This window comes from Syngnathus floridae, chromosome 18 (assembly GCF_059516105.1).
Source record: "Syngnathus floridae isolate MCC-2025c chromosome 18, RoL_Sflo_1.0, whole genome shotgun sequence".
Classification (NCBI taxonomy): Eukaryota; Metazoa; Chordata; class Actinopteri; order Syngnathiformes; family Syngnathidae; genus Syngnathus; species Syngnathus floridae.
In genome coordinates, this window is record NC_142430.1 from 3,007,341 (window position 1) to 3,013,061 (window position 5,721).

The 5,721-nt window shown below is 45.2% G+C and overlaps 1 pseudogene; it reads right to left on the reverse strand.

The window, feature by feature from the left end:
- Positions 1-2,472: 2,472 nt before the first annotated feature.
- LOC148382175 (uncharacterized) lies at positions 2,473-3,381 on the reverse strand (annotated as a pseudogene).
- Between the last annotated feature and the right edge of the window lie 2,340 nt (positions 3,382-5,721).

A 5,721-nucleotide genomic window follows, 5' to 3' on the forward strand; every position in this document is an offset into this window, starting at 1 on the left:
CGCCGATTGCGGGTTGTGTCCCCAGAGTCGCCGCCGATTGTGGTTCATGTCCCCAGAGTTGCTGCCGGCCGCGGTTAGGACTTTGCCATGGCCGGTGAGGCCATTTGGACTGGTGCACTTCACCCCCCCCTGTTCAACGCGTGAGGGGAGCCGTCCCTTGTGTGTGTGTGTGGGGGGGGTACTGTCACGTCTTGTCCCCAGCCGTGTTACTATGTGTCTCTGTCTTGGTTTCTGTCTGTGTGCTCACCCCTCCCCTCCTGTGTGCCCATGATTAGTTTGATAATTCTCACCTGGCTCTTGTTACCTGTCGTGTATACAAGTCCTGTCTGCCCCTCACGCCCCGTCGGATCATAAGTCATGTCAGTTTGCCAAGTCTGTTTTTGTTTTCTCCAATAAACCCTGGTCCAAGCACGCTTTTGTTATACTTGTTTACTTGTTTGTCTGTTGTGAGCCATGTCTTGTCACCGTGGGATAGGGGGGAACGAAATTTCGGTTTCTTTGTGTGTCTTTGGCATGTGGAGAAATTGACAATAAAGCTGACTTTGACTTTGACTTTGATTTGGTCGCTCTGCTCCATCCGCTCCATGACAGATACAGCAACACAAATAAACTGGAAGTTTGAATGTGATTTGAATACAGCAATAATAAACTGGAAGTTTGCACAACAATTGATATCAATTTGTTTCTAATACAGCAATGGCAGGTTGATTTGGTTAGGTTTTTAAAATTTGATTTCAATACAGCAGTGACAGTTTAATCAATTTCAAGAGAGTTGGAGTCACAATCACGAAGGCATCATCCACAGCAACAGGCGGTACTTGCACCAACCGATCACTCAGCTCATCATCTCCCATGCTGGCCTCTTGTAGCTTGACCATTTGCTTATTTCGTTCAGACATATCAAGACGGAGCGTTGCCATCATCTGGCCTCTCTGCCCTCAGCTTTCTTTTCGAAGCTGGAAGTCCCTCATTTCCAAGGGCGCTAGACTTTGTTCTTTTCAGCTTACTTCACAACTGCAACCATGAAGATCAATGTCGAGTGGAGATACGTTGTCGATTGCACTGAAAACTCATATTAGGAGATCCATAGCTAATGATAGTCGGGGAAGTGCCTGTTCCTGCCACTAGGAGATCTGCTCGAGGTGCACCCTCAAGACTGCAAATCCCTCTCATTATGTATTACACGCTCAGCAATTCAACATTCTACAATATTGTTTGTCTTTCTGTATCAGTGTTTGACAAGTGTTGAATAGTTTTAGTAACACAATTTGCACTCAGCAGCAGCACAGGCAACATCCTGTATTGTATAATACAAGAGACTTCTGTTTCAGTATATGACACCAGCCACTGGTAGTGTGGAGCTCCTGCTTATTTGCAGTTGAATGAAATATCAACAGTCTTCTAAGCCCAAGGTTAGTATTTTGTCTTAGTCTGAATATAATTTGTATTTTAGGGGGCATGTCAAGTGTGTCCTCAGTCTGGCATTTTTTTTTCTTCAATCCATAACTTCTATAGGGTGCGAGTCCCATTTGTTTTCATGATTCCAGATAGAAAAATAGAAGAAAATCGACTCTAACACATTCACAAGTGTTTTCGATTACCATTGACAAACTAAGTAGTGTTTCAAAAACAATGTCTTCAATGTAGAGTTCTACTCCACCACCTGTTCTGTTGCTTCTGCATCTGTGAACTTATATATCGATTGAGGTGGAAACTCGTTGACTCTGTATTTTCTTTGATCCACATTTTCGATATTGCAGTGACGTTGAGATGTTTGTCCAATGTCTAAAGATAGTCCTGTATTTTTCAAAGTTGGCTTTTAAATCCTGTTAAATTGATCTTCCAAGTAGTATCCACATTTGTCCTAATTTGTGTATTTCTCAAATTCATCTATCGTTTTGATCATTACTGGTGCTTTGTATTTTTTCTTGATTTTTCAGTTGGTGAGCTCTCCATGCAATGTTGGCGATTTGCTTGTTGAGATTTTCATTTATGTAGACATCAAGAGGATTGCCTCTTAGATTATTTTCCCTGTTTTATTATAGCAACTTTGTGCTTGATATTTATAAATCTCCGTAGTACCACAGGATTTTCACTCACCCTACCTCCAGTTGCCTTCATTTTGGGAATAAATCGGCAGACATCCACATTTGTTGTTTTGTTGTGAGGAAATCCACCACTTGCTGGATTGATTTTCTACCTCATCTTCACCATTGGTCCCATTTTGCTGTCCAGGCCAGATCTTGAGCCCAGAGATGATCACAACATTAATTTTATATTGTTGGTTGAGATCTTTTACTCTGTCTTTCTGGTCTTTCTTATAATAATAAAATAATAATAATAATAAATTATATTTATAACGCACTTTCCATTCGGAGGAATCTCAAAGTGCTACATGGCAAGTAAAAACAAGAAAACAAAGCGAGGAAGAGTATAAAACAACTGGACAACAACCAGGATGTGAAAACAGGATTACGGAAACGCGAGAGTAAAGAGGTGAGTTTTAAGTCTGGATTTGAAAGAGTCAGTGGATTGGGGTGCTCTTAGGTGGTCGGGAGGGAGTTCCACAGTGTGGGGGCTGCATGGCAGAAGGCCCGGTCGCCCATGGTGCGCAACTTGGTTTTCGGGACGTGGAGAAGGTGTGAATTGGATGAGCGGAGGCTTCGGGTGGCAGGTTTTGGGGCAAGGAGTTCTTTGAGGTATGGTGGAGCATGTCCGAGGATACACTGGTGAGTGAGGAGGGCGATCTTATAATCAGTTCGGAATTTGATGGGGAGCCAGTGCAGAGAACGGAGGATGGGTGTGATGTGGTCGCTTTTCCGCACCCTCATCAGGATACTAGCAGCGCTGTTTTGGCTGTACTGAAGCCTCTGGAGGCTCTTGCTAGGGATCCTGATGAGGAGTGTGTTACAATAGTCAAACCTGGAGGAGACAAAGGCGTGGACAAGTCTCTCAGCATCCGTCAGGGTAAGTGTGGGGTTGAGTTTGGAAATATTCCTGAGGTGGAAGAAGGAGGTTTTGCAGATGTGTTTTATGTGTGACTAAGTTGAGTTGAGGGTCCAGTTTCACATCCAGGTTGGTGATAGTAGCTGAGAGGGGGATAGTGTGACCGGCAAATGAGATGCCAGTTATTGGGCAGGTATGGACCTGATGGGGAGTGCCAATTAACATGGCTTGGGTTTTGTCACTATTGACTTGCAGGAAGATGAGATTCATCCACGCCTTTATCTCTTCCAGACACAGGGAGAGGATGGATGAAGGAGATGGAGGACTCTGGGTTGTGAAGGGCGGGGGGTCGAGTTTGAGGTATAGCTGGGTGTCGTCCACATAACAATGATATGAGATGTCAAACTTCCTGATTATATTGCCTAGTGGTAGCATGTAGAGAGTGAAGAGGGTAGGACCGAGTACAGATCCCTGGGGGACACCGGAGGTGACAGTGTGTGTTTCGGATTTTTTCCCTCCCAGGGAAACGTACTCGGTTCGGTTCAAGAGGTAGGACTGAAGCCAGGTTAGAGCAATGCCAGAGAATCCAGTGGAGTGAAGTTGGTTAAGGAGGATATTGTGGTGGACAGTGTCAAATGCAGCGGACAGATCCAACAGAATGAGGAGTCGCATTCTCATCTTTGACAAATGCAATTTCTTGCATCTTGTTTTCTAATCCAATCAATTTCCATAATACTCCTCTTAATATCTCTGGTCTCCCCCCAGTCTCTTGAAGAGTGTCCAGAGTTCTCTGATGATTTTTTTTTCCAGAGTTCCCAGAGTTTTCAGCTGATTTTTGATTTCTTCCAAAGCATCGGCCATTCCCTAATCCTTTTTTAGCCCCATCACTCAAAACAACAACAAAAAATACTTCTGCTTTTCCCTTGTACAAGTAAAGCTATTTTAAGTTAAGGTGCTTCGGGTTAAAAAGCGCAGACTCAATTCCGGGGGCTTTTCTGTACTTAATCCACACATAGGATATAGGACGCATGCATGTAATGACTTGCGGTAGAAAAAAAAAAGTCACAGGAGTAAGGCAGTCAGTTCCATTGTATTTTATTCTACTATTTAATCATGTATTGTATAGTACTCACATTGTTTATCGATATTATTACGCAAACCCATCAAAGTCCTCATCTTCTGCATTCTAATTAAACAGTTGGGAGAGTTCGCCATTAAACATGCCAAGTTCCCTCTCGTCATTGTCTCGTCGTTGTCACGTTGCTCCTCTGTAATGATCCTGGCTTTTCAGAAAGCTCTAAATGTGCCTCATGAGCATGTCTCTGTCAATTCCATTTGAGAGGGTCCTAATGCTGTTAGAGTTGCACAAACAATATTATTTATTTATCAATGGCAGCGGAGGTACGTACTCTACGTCAGTGGTCCCCAACCACCGGGCCGCGGACCGGTACCGGTCCGTGGGTCACTTGGTACTGGGCCGTCAAGCCGCACATAAAAAAGTATAAATATATATTTTTGTCGACGATCAATTAATTCAGGTCAAGACGCTCGTCCCGGTCACGTGACATGTTTCCCCAGTTGAGCCCGCAAAGCTAGTAAAAACGGGTAAGAATTTATTTTGAAAAATGTGAAAAATGTAAAAAATTTAGCGATTCTCTCCCAATTACATCCGTCGGTGCAGCTGTGTTTCTTGACACAGGTTAATTCAGGTCAAGACGCTCGTCCCGGTCACGTGACGTCACCCCAGTCAAGCTAGCGAAGCAAGCAAAAATGAGCAAGAAACAGAGATGTTTAGAAAGCTTCTTCGGAAAGGGAAAAAAAGCCCAATGAGGAGACGGAAGAAGAAGAGGCTCCGACTTCTACGTAAAGGAAAGCTGTATCTAAAAGAAAATTTCTGGGGTCCTCCTTAAAATAACGATGTATTGCCACAGGTGATGAGACAAGATGGCGGCGCGCACGGACGCAGCGGCTTACGGCTCTCCACGCCAGTGCTCTTTTTTCTTTGCCCATCTTTTTTTATTTTCACTCTTTGGCACACTCTGTACTGGGAATCCCAAGTACACTTTCCACTCGCTCACGGACATTGGATACCAATCACGGATACCTATTTCAAGTGACTTTCACCGCAAGCACAACATCCCAGACGAGATTGCGAGACCGCCAGGGTCTCCGTGGATCGTTGTCGGGTCTGGGAGGCGACGCAGGCGAAGAAGAGAGATGAAGCAAAAGCGAGGCCGTCGGTCTGGCCTAACGCTAAGGCTACGTAAACAACCGCACAAGCCGCCTCTCCCGAGCCTGTTTCTCTCCAACGCCAGATCCCTGCTGCATAAAATGGATGACCTGGATCTACAGCTCACGGGAAACCACTACGTTCGGGACTGTTGTGTGATTATTATAATCAAAACCTGGCTACGCCCGGATATCCCCGATGCTAGCATGCAGCTAGCAAGCCGCTCCCTGCTACGCGCGGACAGAACATTGGACTCCGGTAAACGCAGGGGTGGGGGGCTTTGTATGTATGTGCACGATAACTGGTGCAACAATGCGACCATCATAGGCAGCCACTGCTGTCCGGACCTCGAGTACATGGCAGTCAGGTGCCGGCCTTTTTTCCTCCCGAGGGAGCTAGCTGTTGTTATCTTCATTGCTGTTTACATTCCACCCGACGCTGACGTAAGCACGGCACTCTCTCTCCTGCTGAGAGCTGTGAGTGAACAACAACGGGCTCACCCTGATGGCTTCCACATTGTAGCGGGGGATTTTAACAAGGCCAAC